The sequence below is a fragment of the Balaenoptera acutorostrata genome, chromosome 5 (assembly GCF_949987535.1).
Source record: "Balaenoptera acutorostrata chromosome 5, mBalAcu1.1, whole genome shotgun sequence".
NCBI classification, from domain to species: domain Eukaryota; kingdom Metazoa; phylum Chordata; class Mammalia; order Artiodactyla; family Balaenopteridae; genus Balaenoptera; species Balaenoptera acutorostrata.
The window spans coordinates 119,974,415-119,995,763 of record NC_080068.1 but is presented as its reverse complement, the minus strand read 5'-3'; the positions used below and the strand labels follow the sequence as shown (position 1 = coordinate 119,995,763).

At 34.0% G+C, this 21,349-nt stretch overlaps 1 long non-coding RNA gene across 1 annotated transcript in view; it reads right to left on the bottom strand.

Annotated features, from left to right (window-relative positions):
• Window positions 1-21,349, bottom strand: part of LOC103004096 (uncharacterized) — a 144,471-nt gene that overhangs the window by 57,783 nt on the left and 65,339 nt on the right. The window contains exon 3 of the long non-coding RNA XR_450179.2: window positions 8,626-8,720. This is a non-coding gene — a long non-coding RNA (uncharacterized LOC103004096). The remainder of the gene's footprint in view (window positions 1-8,625; window positions 8,721-21,349) is intronic.

The following is a 21,349-nucleotide window of genomic DNA, read 5'->3' as shown; positions in this document are numbered from 1 at the left end:
CACGCCAGAGTTAGCCTTTCTTTTGCCCCCCACACATAAAAGTTCCAGAAGACAGAAGAAAATTCTCTCTACTAACTCAAAATATGGGTTGTCTCACAATATAAATTCCTGGCCCTCAAATATTCTCTTTTAGTAAGTTTGATTCTGAACTTTTAATTCCCTTTACTCATAAAGTTCACCAGCCACATAGTTCACTGGGTTGGCCCAAGTATCTGCAACAACTTTTTCATACCCTGAGTAAGATCAGTATTTACTTCTGACCCTTATCCAGTAGAGACTTCTACTGCATATATATTATATTATTTAATATAAAACATTTCCACTGCCAACTCTGAATCTTGGTGTTGGTGCTATTAAGGCAGCACTAAAACTGAACTTACATATCTTGAGGAAAAAAAGTTAACCCCTCTTGTACCACTCCACAAGGAAGCAGTAGGTCCCACTCAGCAATGAAACAGTCCCTTCATGGTGACATTGTCTGGCAAGATGCTTCTGTCTCGAATGACCTTTCTCACTGTCCCACTGTGCAATGTAGCTCTTGGCAGCCCAATTATCAAAGGTATCAGGCTTACAATGCCTAACAAAAGGGATAAATTCTCAGGACTTTTCCCCCCAAAACATAGGAACAACCTGTCTCAAAGTTTCTTCAAATAACATCAAGGAACAATATTTGGGGGGAAAAAAAATTATCGCTACTCTGAAATGGCAGTTTTTGTCTAAGCCATAATTTTATCAGCTATTTCTTGAGTGGCATATCCTACTTTGGTGTGTTTACTTTAATTCCACAAAAAATTAAGTTGGTTTAAAATACTATGAGTAAGCATTTAAAAATTTTTTTCTTCTAAATATTAAGACTATTTTTAGGCCAGTTTTATGTTCACAGCAAAGTTGAGAGGAAGGTACGGAGATTTTCCCTTATAGACCCTAACCCCACACATACAGAGCCGCCCTCATTATCAACATCCCACACCACAGTGGTACGTCTGTATGTCTCTTTAATGAAGTCTTTGGCCTATTTTTTAGTTAGGTTGCTTGTTTTCCTATTGTTGTTAAGAGTTCTTTGTATATTTTGGATAATAAAAGTCAAGTCCCACTGACTTTCTGCCTGCCAGGTATGTTCATTTTGGATAGAAGGTGTTGAAATATCCAAAAGGATAGTGGATTCATCTATTTCTTCTTGTAGCTCTATTAGTTTGTCCCTCACATAGTTTGACACTGTTATTTGGTGCATACATATTAAGGATTGTGATGTCTTCTTGGAGAACTGGCCCATTTATCATTATGTAATGCCCTTCTTTATTGCTGACAACTTTCCTTATTGTAAATTGGCTCTGTCTGAAATTAATATAGCTACTCTTGCAATTTATAATTATACGTAGCATGGTATATTTCACAATCCATTTAACTGTAATCTGTGTGGGTGTCTGTGGGTGTGTCTCTGTGCCTCTGGGGGTGCTTGGGGGTGTGTCTCACTGCACCTCTGGGGGGTGCCTGGGAGAGTGTGTCTCTGCGTCCCTGGGGGTGTCGGGGGGGCAGTGTGTCCCTGGGGGTGTCTGTGGGGATGTCTGGGAGGGAATGTGTCCCTGGGGGTGTCTGTGGGGATGTCTGGGAGGGAATGTGTCCCTGGGGGTGGCTGGGGAGACGTGTGTCTCTGGGGGTGGCTGGGGAGACGTGTGTCTCTGGGGGTGGCTGGGGAGATGTGTGTCTCTGGGGGTGGCTGGGGAGATGTGTGTCTCTGGGGGTGGCTGGGGGGGTGCCTCTGTGTCCCTGGGGGGGGCGTGTCCCTGGGGGTGTGAGTGTGTGCCTCTGTGTGTGTGCATGCCTCTGTGTGTGTGCATGCTTCTGTGTTGTCTCTCTCTGTGTCTCTGTCTCTGTGTCTCTGTGTGTCTCTGTGTCTGTCTCTGTGTCTCTGTCTCTGTGTGTCTGTGTCTCTGTGTGTGTCTGTCTCTGTGTCTCTGTCTCTGTCTGTATATGTGTGTCTCTGTGTCTGTCTCTGTGTCTCTGTCTCTGTGTGTCTGTGTCTCTGTGTGTGTCTGTCTCTGTGTCTCTGTCTCTGTCTGTATATGTGTGTCTCTGTGTCTGTCTCTCTGTGACTGTCTCTGTGTGTGTCTGTCAGTGTCTCTGCATGTGTCTCTGTGTCTCTGCATGTCTCTGTGAGTTTCTGTCTCTCTGCATGTGTCTGTCTCTCTGCATTCTGTGTGTGTATAAAATGGGTTTCTTGTAAGCAGCATATACTTGGGTCTTGCTGACTCACTCTGACAATCCCTGTTTTTAATTGGTACATTTAGAACACTGATGTTCAAAATCATTATTGGTACAGTTAGAATACTTTGTCACATATCCATTACTGTTTTCTATCTTTGTTTCTATTTTTTTCTTCCACTCTTTTTACCTTTAGTGTTTTTAAAGGGATATATATGATCCCATTTTCTCTTTTTTAAGTATATTGTATATACATACACACACATGCACATATATTTACTTTTTAAATGGTTACGCTAGAGTTTGAAAATACACGTTTACAGCCAATCCTAGTCCACTTCCAGAAAACACTACACTGCTTCAGGAGTAGTGACAGTACCTTACAGTAACACCACCAAAAAACCCTTAATTCCTTCCTCCCATCCCTTGTAGCATTGCTGTCATTCAATTCACTTATGTATTCATACCCAAGCATATATACACATATAAGATGTATACATAAACATATATAATCAAGTACATGCTATTATTTTGAACTTACATGTTTGATCAATAAGAAAAATAAGTATATTTTACTTTCACTTATTCCTTCTCTGATGTTCTTCCCTTATTATAGAGATCTAAGTTTCTGACCTATATTATTTCCCTTCTCTTTAAAGGACTGCTTTTAACATTTCTTGCAAGGCAGGTCTATTGACGACAAATTCCCTCAATTTTTGTTTGTCTGAAAGACTCTCCTTCCCCTCACTTTTGAAGGATAATTTCCAGGGTACAGATAGGTTGATGGTCTTTCTCTGACCATTTAAAATAGTTCACTCCATTCTCTTGCTTCTATGGTTTCTAAAGAGAAGTCAGACTTTAATTCTCATCTCTGTTTCTGTATAGGTAAAGTATTCCCCCCGCACCAAATCCTGGCTTTTTATTTTCTCCAGTATTTTATTTTTGATTTTCAGTAGTTAAAAAGTGATATGCCTAGGTGTAGATTTGTTGGCATTTATATGGCTTGGTTTTCTTTGATCCTCCTGGACCTGTAGTTTGGTATCTGACATTAAATTAGGGAAAGTTCTCAGTTATTGTTTCAAATATTTCTTCTGTTTCTCTTTTCCTTCTGGTATTTCCATTACATGTATGTTACAATTTACCCATAGTCCTTGGATATTCTGTTCCTTATTTTTGGGATTTGTTTTCTTTGCTTTTCAGTATAGGAGGTCTCTAATGATGTACCTTCAAATTCAGAGCTTCTTTCATCAGTTATGTCTAGTGTGTTATTAAAACCAAAGTAATTCTTCATTGCTGTTACAGTGTTTTGCTTCTAGTAATTTTTTTTTAAGGATTCCCATCTCTGTTTATACTGCCCTTTTGTTTTTGCATGCTATGTACTTTATCCATTAGAGCCCTCTATCATAGAGCAAATTAATCATAGTAGTCTTAAATGCCCTATATTGATAATTTCAACAGCCCTGCCAGGTCTGGTTCTGATGCTCTCTCTCTTCAAATTTTTCAAACTTTTTTTTTGGGGGGGGGGGCGGTATTTTTTTTTGCCTTTCAGTATGCCTTATAATTACTTCTTGATAGCCAGACATGATCTACTAGGTTAAAGGAACTGTGGTAAATAGGTCTTTAGTAATGGGGTGGTGAGGTGTTGGGGGAGGGGAAGCATACTATAGTTCTATGACTAGGTCTCAGTCTGTCAGCGAGTCTATGCCTCTGGTCTGAAAGCTCCGCAAGTGTTTCTCATTTTTTTCCCCTCCTCCCTCAGGTGGGATGGGATAGCTAGAGTGGGCTGGAGTTAGGGATATTCCTTCCCCCAGTTCCATTAGACTCTGATAAAATCCAAAAAGTTAGGCTCTGGTTAGTTTCTCCTGAGGTCAGGCCTTGTTAAAGAGAACAGAGTGTTCTGGTATATTTCCAAAAGGGTCCCTTTCTTCGCCCCCTGCTGGAAGCATGAGGGGTTATTTTCTGTTATTTCCTGAGAGCCTGGTGGAGCTCATGGAGGTAATCAGTGCCAGGGTAGGAAAACCTGAACTAACAAACTGCTGGTAGCTCAGTGTGGACAATTCAGTTTGAAACCCCAAGGGCACCCAGTCACAGGGGAGCCTGCAGTAGTTTTTGAGGTTTATCTCCAGGAGTGCCTGCCACCATGTTCTCACAGTAGATGTTAGATTAAAATCACCTCATGCCTCCAGCAGGGAGGGGGGAAAGGAACCCTTTTGAAATACAGGAGAACAACACTCTCAGCAAGTCTGCATTGAGGAGAATCCAATTAACGAGAAGAAAGCAAATATATTTAAGCTATGTTTTTATTAGGAGGTTTTTTCCTGAATATATTGCCAGATGATTTTTGTTAAAATATTATACAATGTTTTCTAAAGTTGTTGTTTTTTAAAATCCAATTCAGACAGAATACATGTGCCAGTTTCCCTGGGACAGCAACTGATACACTAACTCTGTTCATTTATTCTGAGTTAACAGATAACATGGTCTTAGTAACTGAACTCAAGTACCTTTAATCTCATATACCAAAGTGAGTAATGGCTCAGATATGGATTGTTCTAGTGTCACAGAGATTACACAACTCCAGGTGAAAAATAGTGAAGGACTGTGTTCTCGTCAGCTGGCTTAATTTTTATACACAATTTTATTTGTAAAAATTTGATCCTAAATATTTCAGATTAAAAAAAATAGTGGTGGTGGGTTTATAAAAAGTAAGAAAGTGAGTTTAAGGAGGAAGAAAGAATAGGGAGTATAATTTCTGAACTTCAAGACAATTTCATACAAGAAGTAGAGAAATATGAATGTTAACATGTTAAGTACAGGAAAAGTGATAGTCATTTAATTATAAAAGAAGTTTAATAAATCTAAATGTTTTATGATAACTGACAGGAATTAAGTTTAAAGATAAAGTTTTATGTTTCTCCCCCAGAGTAAACTAATTTTACATTTTCGTGTTCTTTAGAAACGTTCATACTAAGTAACAAAATTAGGTTAACTTTAGATTGCTGGTGTGCTTCCCTGGTTGACAGAAATGACCTTATTGTCCAAAGAAATTTAATTACCTATCCATCTGAAAAACTTAATTAAAGGACAGAATTTTGGGTTACTCAGAGTATAATAATGTCTAAAAGATGTGCTCTGATATAGAACAGCTGAAATAATGGTAACAAATCAGTGACCAAAAGAATTAAAGAAGAATCAAATCAGCTGAGCAGAGGTTTACTAAACATTGAGGAAGGCTATCTATTCTAAATGTATTTAGTCTTACACAGCAAAGCAATGTCTGGAAAAAAAGTTTTACCTGAGATTTTTAAGATTTTGTGTTTTTTCTACCATTTAATATGGTTTGGTGAAATAAGAGCCCAGAAGGCATGAATCAGGAAACAGTCCCCAATGATTTTTTTTTTTTTCTTAGTGTATGTCAGCAATGGGTGCATCTTTACATGAATTTGTGAGGAAACTGATACCTAGCTGTGCATAAATCCATGCTATTAAGACATTTTAAATGAAAAAGAGTACTTATAATTAGCATGTATGTGGTAGAAGTCAGCTTCTGAAACTACTAGAAGCTGCTAATTTAGTTGTGAAGTCTTAAAACTTAAAAGGCATGAGAAGTGCTATATATGAGAGAATTCATCTGTTGCTACGATTTCTTTTAACCTATCGCTAAATGGCATTTTCATTTCTCATGCTTTCAACTATTCCTTATATTAAAATGACTCTGATTTCTATATTCTCTTTTGATTTCCTAAGCCAAAAATGTGCTAGACAACTAAACATCTCAACAGGCGCCTTAAATTCAATAAACATAAAAGTGAAAAATCATGACCCCTAATGAACTTCATTATGATCCAGCCCTTCTGGTTTCTGTTTTTTTGTGGTGTTTTTTGAGAATAAAAAAAAAAAAAAAAGAATCAATGCCTAGTAACCTACCTACAGTAAAAATCTGGAAGTCCAACTCCATTAAACTCCTTTCAACATTGTTGTACCCAGGCCACTTTGTAAAAACAGGAGGAAACTCCACCCAAAACTTGGTTTGAACGTGGCGACAGATGACGACACACATACACCACCAACAAGGTATGAAAAGATTTATGACTTACATAACTGAGCTCTCCAGGACGAGCAGAGCTGTCACGAGCAAATCCAAAACGGCATGAGAGAACAAGGAAAGCAGACTGGGTTGAGGCTTTTATTGTGGTCAGGGGGCAGGCCTGGGCGAGGATTCCCAACAGAAGGCAGGCGATTGGGCGGTTTGAATCTCCTACACGTGCTGAAGGGGGAACACCTGGACTTCCTTATCCTAGTGCCCAGGTGAGAGGCACAGAAGAGGCAGTGCGAGGCTTAAAAGCTATTTGCAGTCAAGTATCAAAATAGAGTTTAACTCTTTATTACAAACCTCATCCACACAATCACCAACATGTTCTTCCAATGTTACTCCACAAATCTTTCTTAAAGTTTTTCTTTCCTCTCTTACTTATTTTAGTTTTAAGTTATCCTCTTTTCTGAATATATGTGATATATTTCCGACTCATTGGATTACTGTAATTTTGTATTCAAATTCTATCCTTCACACATAGTTTCTAGAACACAGTGAGAATTATATACCTTTTTCCCCAAAGCATTACCTCCTCCAAAAACCTTTTGTCCTTAACTAAAACTAAAGGACATCTTTACCATTGTACATGCAATTTGATTGATCTATTTGTTTATTTTTCTTCTATCCTTTAGCTATCATCCATCAATCTACCTCCTTCAATAAGTTCTTTAAATGGGAGCCATGTCTACTAGTTACTGTATCATGTTAATCACCTCTGTGTCTGGCAGAGGGAATGACAATAACAACTGCTGAACATGTGAACATTTGGGGCTCAGGACCACAAAGACCCCAATCATCATTGAAGTCTCCCTATCCATGGAATTACATTTCTTTGATACAATCTGAGATTTAGAATTACATTAAATAGTTAGAATTATTTTAATTAAGAATGATATCAAAGCTCAAATAATTCAAAACACATTTTCAGTCTTTATGTAATTTAGAAAATATATTTCTAGCTAATGATGAGCAAGCAGGTGATAAGGTAAGTTACACTTCTTCAATTTCTCCTTAATGTGTTTGGTGGCTTTTCCCACTGCACACTCTTAGGAAAGGGCTTCACTTCAACATCACAAAGGCACTGCCTACTTTGAATAAAACTGCATTTGCATAAAAACTCATTAATGACCAAAATACTATATTCTAAAATTTCAGCAAATAATAGCATGTGAATAAAAATTTTTTTAAGTTTTCAACATAACATTTTGAAATGGAAATATTAGACAGAATAATTATGTATGTTGTTTTTTCCCAACATGTAATGCATCTGAACCTTTAATTTACCTGCATACAATAAATGATTTCAAAAGTAACTAAACAGAAATTTGAATATAACTTCATTATTAATTATTTTCTATTATGTTAAAGGGGAGAGACTAAAATATTGAAGAGTACATGGAGTGGTTATTTTTTCAGTCTTTGTACATGAAATTCATAGTATTTAATGTATTCTTAACTTATTTGACAAGAGAATTCATGTCACTAATATTTGGGAGATATTACCTAGAGCAAAAAAATGCATCTTTAGCAAGATATAATCTTGCTCTACGGTTTGATCCTAGATATTCTCCAAAACTGACAAAGCTATACACAATAAAGATTAGTAATCAAATATCTGTTTTCATTTGAGAGTAATCAGTATATAATGTAAAAGAGATAAGATCATGCGGGGATTTGATTTAAAAGTAAAATAATTGTAGGTCACTGTTATTTATATTTTACTAATAATAAACTGAGTCATTATACAATTAAAAATTAAAAATCTTCAAATAATTGTCTTCCTGTATTTACATGCAGCAGTTTTACACGATGAGAAATACAGTGTAATTTAAACACAGCACAATGGTCTTCATATGGGTACATGGAGAGTGTTTCATAAATTTGGAAAGTCAATTTAAATCTTCATGTTTATAGTTGTACAAATGTTTTTGTGTGCCTATCTCTCCTTAAGCTAATTTTCAGAGTTCTAAAATAATGTAACAAAAATAAATAGCATACTTGGCTTTCCAAAAAAATCTGAATTGCAATATATATGAATTTTAATTCATAAAAAATTATTTAAGTAATTATTATTAAGATATGTTGATATCTTGATTTCATAGTTAAGCTGATTAGATGAGTAACATGCTTTAATAGTAGTTTCTTCAAAGGCATTTTAAAAAATGGTGTCAATTTGTAATTGTGAATCCACGTAGAGAAAAATGTTAATGACTGTATGCTTTCATACTGCCTTCATTTTTCATAATTCAGAGAGAAGTATATAATATACTTCTTTTATCTGAGGCAGAAAATAAAATAAAATGTGAAATTTTGAGGTAATAGACACCTACCTTAACATCATGGGTGATCATCACTGCTTCCTTCTTCCCTCCAATCACCAATATCCATAACCATGCACTTATCTAAAGACGATGCCATCTTCTTCCTGAGAGGGAGGAGATGGTACATATGGAGATGCACTTTTCCAACAAAAAATCAAGTTGCTGCTTAAAAAGTTGACCAAATGTAGGCAGGCTTTGCAACGTATCCCTCCGAGCTAATGGAGACTGTGGAAATGCTCGTCACATATAGGCCCGTCGTGGGTCACTGTTACAGACCTTCAGCCATACAGTAGTTGGGTACAGTTTAATACCCAACGTATAGATTAATAACTTAACTTAGGGTTATAGTTTTTGAGTGAATTTTTTTAAGTAGTAAGACTCAGCTTCTATGTTTATATTTCATTCAAACCCAGGCAGACTGTTTGTATCCTAGCAAGAAATATTTATTCTTTACCATTCCTACTAAAGTCCATTAAAACTTTCAAAAAGGCCTCAAGAAATTATATTCCTTGGAAAGTCTAGGTCTGAGATAAATGCAGGTGTAACTTCTGATAATACATGTTTACAGTTAGTGGTCTGTTTTGTCCTGAAGAAAAATGTTCTGTCACTGAATTTTATTCATGTTTCTTGCACATCCACATGTGTTGATGGGCATCCACACGGCCCTAGCATTTCTAGAGAGCTGACATGGATTCCTCTCACCTTCATAATAGGGGATTTTTTTCAGTTGAAGTATAGTTGACTTATTAGTTTCAGGTGTCCAACATAGTGATTTCACATTCATGTGTTACACATTGTGCACCATAAGTCTAGTAATGATGTCACTATACAAGTTATTAAATATTAACTATATTCTGTATGCTGTACATTACACCACCTGACTTATTTATTTTATAACTGGTAGTTTCTACCTCTTAATCCCCTTCACCTATTTTGCCCAATCCACACAACCTCTCCTTTGCTGTCTCTTTTTCTTGTCTGATTGCTGTGGCCAGGACTTCTAACACTACACTGAATAAAAGAGGCAATAGTGGGTAACCTTGTGTTACTCCTGATCTTAGAGGAAAAGTTTTTAGCTTTTCACCATTGATTATTATGTTAGCTGTGGGCTTGTTTTATATATATATATATATATATATATATATATATATATATATATATATATATATACATACATATATATATACATATATATATATATATATGTGTGTGTGTGTGTGTGTGTGTGTATGGCCTTTATTTTGTTGAGGTATGTTCCCTCTATATCCACTTTGTTGAGAGTTTTCTCATAAATGGATATTAAATTTCATCAAATGCTTCTGCCACATCTATTGAAATGACAATGATTTTTGTATTTTTTTAAATTAGTGTGTCACACTGTTTGATTTGTGGATATTGAACCATCCTTGAATCCCTGGAATAAATCCCTCTTGATCACAGCATGTGATCCTTTGAATGTGTTGTTGAACTTGGTTTTCTAATATTTTGTTGAGAATTTTTGCATTTATGTTCATCAGGGTTATTGGCCTGTAATTTTATTTTTTCACAGAGTTTTTATCTGGTTTTGATATCAGGGTAATGCTGGCTTCCTGGAATGAATGTGGAAGTTTGTTTTCTTCTTCAATTTTCAGAAGAGTTTAAGAAGGATAGGTTTCAATTCTTCTTTAAATATTTGCTAGAATTTCCCTATAAAGCTGTCTTGTCCTGGGCTTTTGTCTGTTGGGAGAATTCTGATTACTGATTCAATTTCATTACTAATGATCAGTCTGGTCAGATTTGCTATCTCTTCCTGATTCAGTGTTGGAAAATTATGTTTCTAGGAATTTATCTATTTCTTCTAGGTTGTGCAATTTGTTTGCATATAATAGTCTGTAGTAATCTCATATGATCCTTTGTACTTCCGTGGTGTCAGTTGTAACTTTTCCTCTTTCGTTTCTGTTTTTATTGAGTTGGGTCCTCTCTCTTTTTCTTCATGAGTCTGGCTAAGGTTTATCAATTTTGTTTATCTTTTCAAAGAACCAGCTCCCAGTTTCATTGATCTTTTCTATTGCTTTTTTAGTCTGTATTTCATTTACTTCTGCTATGATCTTTGTTATTTCCTTGCTTCTACTAACCATGAGCTTTGTTTTCTTTTCTAGTTCCTCTATGTGTAAGATGAGATTTTTGAGATTTTTGTTTGTTTGCTGAGGTAGGCTTCAATAGCTATCAACTTCTCTTTTAGATGCAGATAATATAACCCTGTCCCATGCTCAGCATTAAACTTGAGACTTGAATTATTAAGGCATATCAAACTTGAAACAGAAACTATCGTTTCTTATTCTGGTTAGGTATCGTATGTGAATATGGTAATGCTGTATTTAGAATACACTTTATTGTCTTTTCAGATGTTCTACTTTACTAACTGTAGATGGTTAGAGTAAATGTTCTACTCTGAAAATTTACCACTTGCATCTTGTGTTTGGAAGGGATACAGTAAATTTTAAAACTCCTAAAATTTTTCTCATAAATGCATGAGAATGTTTTAATAGTATTTCATAATATTTATCATTTCAAATTTTAATTTAGTAAAAACAACTATATAACTTACATTTTATTTGAATGCAGAATGTCATGCTTTAGGAAAGCAAACAGTTCACTACTGAGAATATTTGGTGATGTTATTAAATTTCTTTCATTTGTCATTTAATTTACCACTAGATGGATAGAGTCAGGAGTAATATTATAGGTATTAAAACTCCAAAATTCTAGGAGAAATAGAGGTTACACTGCAAACAAAAGTTTTCACTGGTATTGGCCTCACAGTCATCCTGAGAGTTTTAAAATACATCAGCATCAGTGTATCACACTTAAGGAACATGAGATAAATTTGATTCTTTTGCTTTGAAAGGTTTATTCCTTTAATCCTGAAACTACTTTCCAATTTTTTAAAAAATAGGTGCACTTTGTTAATATTTTTAGCTTCTACAGCCATATTCGGTGATTATCCAGGGTTAATTGGGTTATGAGTGACTGATTATTTTGGTCTCTCCATTAGGCAACCTAAAAGGTATACAATCAATTTTTGACTTTGAATCATGCATGAAAAAGACTAATACTAGCTAAGAAATACTTAATGCGAAGACAGAAGTGGAGATTCAATAGACCCTTACAATTCCAGTCCAAGTGTCTTCTGAATTAGAGAAAAATCTTTAAAACAGAACACATAAATGTATCAAATTTTTAATTTTCTATTGATTATATACAATTATGTTTATTCCTGAATATAAAGTTATTTAGTTGTAGACTATAAAGACTGTAAATATTCATGCTTTGAAAATAAATGTCATTTGTCTAGGATGTTTCAATTATTTTCTCAAAACTTCAGATCTTTTATATGCACGTATGTCAAGTAGGTCTCAAGCCATTTTATGAAAGCAAATATTCATGTTTGATTAACAATGTATGAATATTTAAGTGCACAATATTATATTGAAACTGAAGTAATTTTAACAGATGTAAACTTGCCACCAATGGAATGTGAAAATCCCAACAGAAAATGTGATTGCAGCTTAAAATCTATAAGTTTATTTGGATATTATAACTGGCATTTCATGGACTGAAGTAACATGATTATGCAGTGTGGCTTAAAGGTAGTCTATAACAAAATAAGGGTTAACATTCTTTGCATTTTCTTTCTGAAAGTTTTAAAATTCATATTTCATTGGTATATCTGGTATATCATGTATTACTAGAAGCAAACTAATTATTTCTTTAATACAGAAAAAATGCAGCTTTGACCAGCTTCATTATTCTTCCTTGAAATTAAAACTGCCTTCCTGTGATAAAACTATATCAAGTTGTTATGAAGATATACTGTGTTTCAGAACCTAGCAAACTTAAGTAGAATTGAAGTTTTTATGCATGTGAAGGTGTACATTTGGAAGAAAATGCTTCATTTTGCAGTAATAACTGTCTTGTATTCCCTTTTTTATGATATGCTTGAATGTAGAATTAGACAATGAAAGAGTTACAATATAACCTGTCCATTATTTTATAATGTATAATCTCAAATAAATGTTTCCATAAAATAATAAAATTGACTAAATATAAATTATGTATCTATGTGTACTTTTGTGATCTGTATGTACTAAGAATGAATTAGCATGTTATTGTCTTGAAGTGTTAACTAACAAAATGGATTTGTAAACTTATATAAATATTTTCTAGCTCGTGTTGGCAAATTTTACTTAAAAAAAATATTTTCCAAACTCAACTTAACTTTAGTAGCCACTGGCAAAAAAAAAAAAGTGGAAACCTCAACAAAATAAATAAGCCCCATGTGTCAACAAATAACATAGAAGTTGGAAATACTAGATGACTTTTAAGAATGAAATAAAGGAAAGCTACGGTACATATTGCTCACCAGCTTACTGAAGTATTATTTGATAAAGCACTGCTTTGGAAAAGTAAGACAGCAGAATTTATCCTACAATATACTAAGGACTGATATGAGTTAATTCTAGTCAGATTGAATCAATATTCTTATGTCAGACTAAATTAGACCCTGCTGTAAGAAATACCCAGGATAAAACTAAGGGTCGCATACAAAACCAACACACCAAAACTACAAAACATTTTTGAGAACAGTTAACAGAAAACTAAATAAGTGGAGGGATATTCTTTGTTTGGAACAATTCACATTTTAAAGATGTCAATCCTGTTAATGCATTCTCTGCCAAAATACCAACAGTGTGCACTCGCTCTCTCTGATTAAAATAGCAAAATCAACCTTGAAAGAGCATAAAGATGCATGATTTCATCTACCAGTTATGAAGAGCTACTAAGAGAAAAACCCTCAAAAAATCTACAGAAACCAAGAGAGGGTGGTATAGATGCTAGGGTAGCAGATTGGAACAGAATAGAAAGTCTCAAAACCAACCTACATGTACAGTTAACTGATAACATTTCAGTGTAGCGAGAAGATGGTCTCTGCAATAAATTCTGTTGGGTCAACTAGTGGTGCATATGGAAAAATTAAATATTATTTTACCTGACACACAAATATTAATTCTTAATGAATTGTATCTTAAACTATGAAAGTTAATAAATTACTTAAAAATAATAAAATATTTCTATTAACTTGTAAGCAAAGATTTTTTAAACAGGACACAAAAGTGCTAATCATAAAGAAAATATATTGATAAATTTGACAAGATTATAAGTTTTTTATTCAAAAAGAAACTATAAGAGAATGAAAAGGCAAACCACAGAGTGAGAGACAATATTATAATATATATATATCAAAAAAAGGCCTGGGGCTTCCCTGGTGGCGCAGTGGTTGGGAGTCTGCCTGCTAATGCGGGAGACACGGGTTCGAGCCCTGGTCTGGGAAGATCCCACATGCCGCGGAGCAACTGGGCCCGTGAGCCACAATTACTGAGCCTGCGCGTCTGGAGCCTGTGCTCCGCAACGGGAGAGGCCGCGATAGTGAGAGGCCCGCGCACCGCGATGAAGAGTGGTCCCCGCTTGCCACAACTAGAGAAAGCCCTCGCACAGAAACGAAGACCCAACACAGCCATAAATAAATAAATAAATAAATAAATAATTTAAACTTAAAATATATATATATATATATATATATATATATAAAAAAGGCCTGTATACTTTTAAAATTAAAAGAAAAAAAATAAGTAAGAATTGGGTAGGCTCCACCTGATGAAGTTATCCCCAAATAGCAGGTAAATATGTGAAGATGTGTTTAAATTCACTAATAATTATGGAAATATAAATTAAAACCTCAATTCAACATCACTACAGCCCATTAGAGTGGTTAGAGTGAGAAATACAGACAATACTACGTGTTGATGAGAATATGGTAAAAATAGAATTCTTATACACAGCTGATGGAAGGGTAATTTGACATATATCCTTTAGAAAACCATTTAGCAATAATTAACGTAGACCAAACATCTGCAAACAAAATGGTACAGTACCTCCACCTTAAGGTGGAAATACATTCATGAGCACACTAAAACACATGTTGAAGATATTCATAGTAGCACTAATCCTAATAGCCAAAAAATGTAGAAGTAAAATCACGTGTCCATTGATAACTATTTAGATAAATGTAACTGAGATATATTCATACAACTTAATAATATATAGCAATTAAAATGAGCAAATTATATCCATACACAACAAAGTAGATAGGTATCAAAAACACAGCATCACAAGCAAGAAGCCAGTCATAAAAGAATATAGATTATATAATTCCTTTTATCAAAAATTAAATAACAAGGAAAATTATTAGGAATCAGGATAGTAGTTATACTGGAGCAAACAGTAACCAGAAGGAGAAACAAACGGGGCCTTTAAGGGTGTGCTTATGTTCTATCTCTTTAGCTGTGTGCTGGTTTTATGGGTTTATTCAGTATGTAAAAATTTAGATGCACAATTTTGGTTTTTAAAATTTTCTCCTGGTATACTATATACTGATAAAACTTTGCTTAAAAGATAATACAAATGTCTACTGGCTGTTATAAATATACAACTCCATTATTATACTCTATACAGGGCTTTAAGTGAAACATGAAAAGTATTAATAACAACAGTAAAAAGCTGTGTCAAGGCCTCTGAGTGCTGAGATGAAATCTTATAGCTTTGAGTAAAGATATTAAAAAGAAAACAATATTGCAAAAATATATTGTTTTCAAATCAAGAAGTGAAAAAAAAATAATAACAAAATAAGCCTAAAGAAAATAGAAAATAGCAAGGAAATAGTAAACAGGGACATGAGTACTTCCACTTTCTCTGCATATGTGGTGGTTTTTTTTAACATTTATTTTTTCCTTCCAGTTTTCTTGAGATATGATTGACATACAGCACTGTATAAGTTTAAGGTGTACAGCATAATGGTTTGACTTACATCACGGAATGATTACCACAATAAGTTCAGTGAATATTCATCATCTCATGTAGATGCAAAATTAAGGAAAAACTCTTCCTTGTGATGAGAATTCTTAGGATTTACTCTCTTAACAATGTGCATAGATAATGTAGAACAGTGTTAGTTATCTTTATCAGGTTGTACATTGCATCCCTAGTACTTATTTGCCTTATAACTGTAAGTTTGTACCTTCTGACCGCCTTCATCTAATTCTCTCTCCCTCCACCCCCTGCCTCTGGTAGCCACAAATCTGCTCTCTATGAATCTGTTTGTTTTTGATGTATAATTGACCTAAAACACTATGTTAGTTCCTGGTGTACAACAAAGTGATTTAATATTTTTATATATTATAAAATGATCAACAGGATAAGTCTAGTTACCATCTGTCACCATACAAAGATATTACATTATTTTTGATTATATATTCCCCACACTGTACATTTCATACCCATGACTCACTTACTTTGTAACTGGAAGTTTGTACCTCTTAATCTCTGTCACCTATTTCTCTGTTTATGGTTTTTTTTAATAATTAAAACACATAAAACAAACATGATGTAGTATTGAAACTGGCTATATCTAAGGAATGGATTTATAGATGCCCTTTTTAATATTTTTTCTTTCTTTTAATGTTCTTTTTTATTTTTTTAATATCTTGTTTTTTTTGTTTTTTGGTTTTTTTTGGCCATGTGGCGCGGCATGCAGGATCTTAGTTCCGACCAAGGATCAAACCCATGCCCCCTACGGTGGAAGCGCAGAGTCCTAACCACTGTACCACCATAGAATTCCCTTAATATTTTTCCTTGTGTGTCTTTGAAATGTTTTATAATAAATTATTAGATGAATAAAAATGTAGATTTGGCTTAGCTCTCTATCATAAATCATAAACATTTCTGCTGAATTTTTCTGTTATTCAATCAAACGGCATAAGGACTTTTTCTCCACTAAGATGTTTTAAATACAGAAAATTTTTACCCTTTACACACCTTTAAATTTATATAGACATCATGGAATGACGAATATTTTTAAATGGTCACAGGAGTCAGGGAAACATAGTTACTATGGGGATAGTGCCAGCTCATAAATTGTACTTATTGTTCAAATGTCTCTGAAGTCACGATTAACTGCATGCGTTTTTCACCTAGAGCTAAAACTTTGCTCCCTACACCAAGATCAAAACGTTAATGTGCTTCTATCTTATGTAACAGTAGTTCTGTCTGTTTTCTCCTGAAAGCAGCTTATGCAGCTTAGAATTAAAGGTGCCTTGGAACTTTTCAAAACATAAATTAAAACCTGAAGCTATATTTATGCTCCAACGATAACTTTGAATAAAATGTTTCTTTAACCTCAAACATCTGAATAACTTTGATGTAAATTTCCCCATTTTCATTATTTTTCTGCACTTCAGGCTCAACTTTTAAAGTAAATTTTTGTTCTAGCATGCACAATCTAGTCCAGATGGAAATTGATACACACATATATAATACAAATGAATGCTTCATGTGTGCATGTGCATCTATATCTATCTTCCCACCTACCTACTTATTTGCATGTCATACTTCTAAAATTAGCATTGTTTCAATTTGTTTGGTCCTACCTACTTTGAAATATCTAATAAAATTAAAAGAATGTGAGATTTTAAAATGTACTAAGAGATGCATTTTCTAAAATTTTAAGATAATTTATAAATATTTCTTATGCTTTCTATTTTGTTCTATCTACATTATATACTTTGTTCAGAATTCCACCATCTGTGGTAAAAAATGGCAATAATCACTTAATTCATCTTCCTATTTCCAAACATAACCCATCAAATCCATTATCTACCTATCTATCACAAGTACCTTTTAAAGAATAATTTAATTATTTGATAAATACATTGTCCCAATAGATAAAGTCCAAAGTCTCTTCCATAACACACAAAATCTGACACTCATTTACACCCTCAACTAACCTGTTCCCTTCTTGCTTAATCATCAATAATAAAGTGCTTTCTCATTTACACAATCTTATTTCACTCTTCTGTGTCTTTCTTTATGCCTCCTACATGAATGACCATATTCCTTTTTACCATAGTTTTTATTTTTCATTTTATTCTTAAGTTCTCACCTGTTTCTAAAAAGCCTAGCCATATCCAATCCCTGTATTTTTTTCCAAATACATCCTTCACTCAGCTCAGATTGCCTCTCATCTGTTCTCTGTAATACCCTACATTTCTATATACTTATCACTGTCTCCGAAGGGTAGATAATTTATATATATCCCAGTTATTGAATATACAAATAACAATATACAAATATATATATTCAAATACATACATATATACAATATTATAAACATATATGCACATGTGTATATATAACTGCACATAAATGTATACACATATCTACATGAATATGTAATTTAAAATGTTTCAATATTAATGTGTGGTGGTTTTATTACCCATTTAAATGCCACTGAGCTCATTCATTTGTCTCTGTTTAGCTATATAATAGAGAGCATAGATTTAAACCCAAGAATACCTGAGCTAAATAAGCTAGTGCTTATTTCACAATGCTACATGTTTCTAATTGATTATCAGAATTAAATGAAGTGAATCATCATAAGATAAATGGCTCAGTATCATATTTTAAACAAGAAACTTGTTTTTCAACTTTTTTTCCTCTGAAAGTATTTTCATACCCAAAATACATAATTATTATACATTCCAAAAATTATTAAATATGTCATTATGCTTAATTTAAATTATTTAAACTGATATATAATTATGGAGTTGGCAGATAATATCCATAATCTTAGTGAAAGCTAATATATAGTTACTAAAGAGTTCAAACATATTATTAAAATTGAACACAATTAGAAATAAAGCTGATTTCTAAATATGAAAGACATTTTTTTACTTCAAAAATTTTCTATGTAAAATGTATAGATCCATGAATGAAGCAATTAATTCATATATCCAAAATTATACCAGAGTACTGTAAAAACATTTACTATTTGTAAAAGGAACTAAATTAACTTTTCTTTATATTGACATCCATTACATCATCAGGTTTTTTTCCATATGCATAAAACATAATTTGGTGTCATAAATCTAGACGCAGCCAAAAATACAAGCCCACATATAACATCCTCCTTATGCAAATTGTGCATCTGTTGCTGTATAAGGAGGCCAAATACTTTCTCCAACTAGACTCAGAAATCCATAATACAGGAAAGATAAAATCAATCAAAACCAAATTCTATTAGAAATATTTAAAATGGTAATATATTCATACAATATCATTATGTGCATGGAGTCACTTTAAACTTCATAGGATATTTGGACATTAAATCATACTTTCATAATCCAATACCCATTGTTCCCAACAAAGAAAAGTTTCCTTCGCATTTTAATCAGTATAATTATTACTTCTCAAACTATTTTACATTATCATATTAACAATTTCTTTTCTGGTTAATATTAAAATCTTCCCAATAGTCATCTATAACAGGAGGTTAAAGCAAGGGTAAAGTAACATGACATTTTTCTTAAATTTAAATATTATATAGAATCATTTTCTCTGTATAAGGAAATATTGCTTGTATACTCATGTTTTTATTTGCATTAATAATATGTATGACTTAAACATAAACAATGCTTTATAGTTTTAGAAACATGTTTACATAACTTTTTTTTTTTTTTTTGGCTGCTCCACAGGGCATGCGGGATCTTAGTTCCCTGACCAGGGATCAAACCCCACCCGCTGCAGTGGAAGCGTGGAACCTTAACCACTGGACTGCCAGGGAATATATTAAAAAGTCTGGCTCCAGGCCTAGATCCTATGTGTGATCTTTCAATTCTGACTGTAGGCCATCATAAGGCTTCACCTGGCAAGTCTCAAAGGGGAAAGTAGCCCTCTGTGCACAAGACTGAGTGCACACCTAAGGCATTACAGTTTTCTGGAGAGATGTGTAAATCCAGATCCACTGGCCTCCTCTAAGTCCCTCCCTGGCCAGCCATGCTCTGAAGCCTGTTTCTATTCTTAGCCCAGGTGTCTTCATTCAGAGGCCTCCTGGTGGAGGGGATGGAGGTTTAGGCTGAAGCACTGTTCAGGAGCTCCTGCTTAGACCTCCTTTTGGGGTAGGGAAGCCTTGACTAAGATACTTCTCCACTCTAACTCAGTACTTTTCTACTCCTAGCCCTTCCCTCTCTCCCACCCCCAAGCTCCCTGGGTCCACAAAATGTCAGGAGTCTTTTATTCAAGTCTTCTCAACAGTGAGAGTATTACCCCCACTTGTGCTATGTGTCATCAGAATGACACTTCCCAATACCAGTCCAGGGGGAAAATGGAACATTCCTGCCTCTCTTTTTGGCTTCCTGCCTACTCTGTTGCAGTAAATGAATAAAGGCTTGATTCTCATTTTCAGTTTGGCTCCTTGTCCTAACCGACCACTTCGACACCCAGCAGTTCAAAACTTAATCTTATGTTTCTCCCAACCACTCCGTGAAGACAGTTGATCAACTATTAATCCCAATATATCAAAGAGAAAATCTGATACTCATGTAGAAAATTATGTGCTTTAAATATAAGACATGTTTTACTGAATTCTGCCAATGACATTTAAGATTTGCTAAATGTGCATTGCTACTAGGTTTGTGCTTCACTAAGTACTTTTGAATTTATTATCTACATATTTAATAAGAACTGAGTGATGTTAGGTATTACATTATTCACAGGAGAAACAAAATCTAATACTTATGTTGCCCGTGGGTAGAGCTCAATACAAAAGTAATGATCTCCAGAATATACAATTTATGAAACAATTACTGATACCGACCTCTCTTTACGAAGTGATTTGTATTTTATTTTATTCTAAAGATGTTTCTGAGCCTATCTATTGCAATTGTTTTTTCTCCTAAGGGTATGATGCACTTGCATCAATATCAGTGACCAGAGATTCACTATAAATAATCTGTAATGATGAGGCAGGGGAAAAGGATGTAATTAGAAGGATTCATGACAAGGGGTTCTCTTCCACCTCCCACTAGGGTGTCCTGCCACGTACTGTCACCAACATTTTAGATCACTGATAAAACAAATAAAAACAAAATCAACAACAACAAAAAGAAGTGAAAGCCAAGCACTCTGCACCCCTTCTCAAAAGTATATTTTTTAAATGTTTATTTTGTATAGTAATATAATAGTAATATATTTCTTGTTTCCAAACTTAAAATTCTCAAAACAATACACTGTGAAAGTCTAGTTTCCATCCTTGTGCCCCAAATAAGTAGTCCTGAATCTAAACGCAGATTAAAAAAAACAGTGTCTTGAAGAAAATTCTGAAAATACTGTATGCATATTCGAAACAACACATATATTCTGTTTTTCTGCTTTTTTTTACACTAATGGCATTATAGTATTAACAATATTCAGTAATTTACTTTCTTATATTTATATCTATTTCATATATTTATGTCTGTATTCTTAGTGGTCAATTCATACCAGTGCATATACCCATTCCTCATTCACATTTCAGCTACACAGAAACTTGACTGACATAACTTATTTACCCAGCAATAAATGGATGAGCATCTTGTTTCAACATTATTTTGCCATCAGAAATAATGGTGCAATCAGCAATAGTGCAATAAATAACCCTGCATATATTATTTTTTGTATGTACAAATATATCTGTAGAATCAACTACTTGAATGAAAATTACCAGGAAAAATGATTGTAGAATGGCATCTTTGAAAAATATAGTTTTAAAGTGATTTGCTATTAATTACTTAATGTCTGTGACAACCACTAGAATATTAGCTCT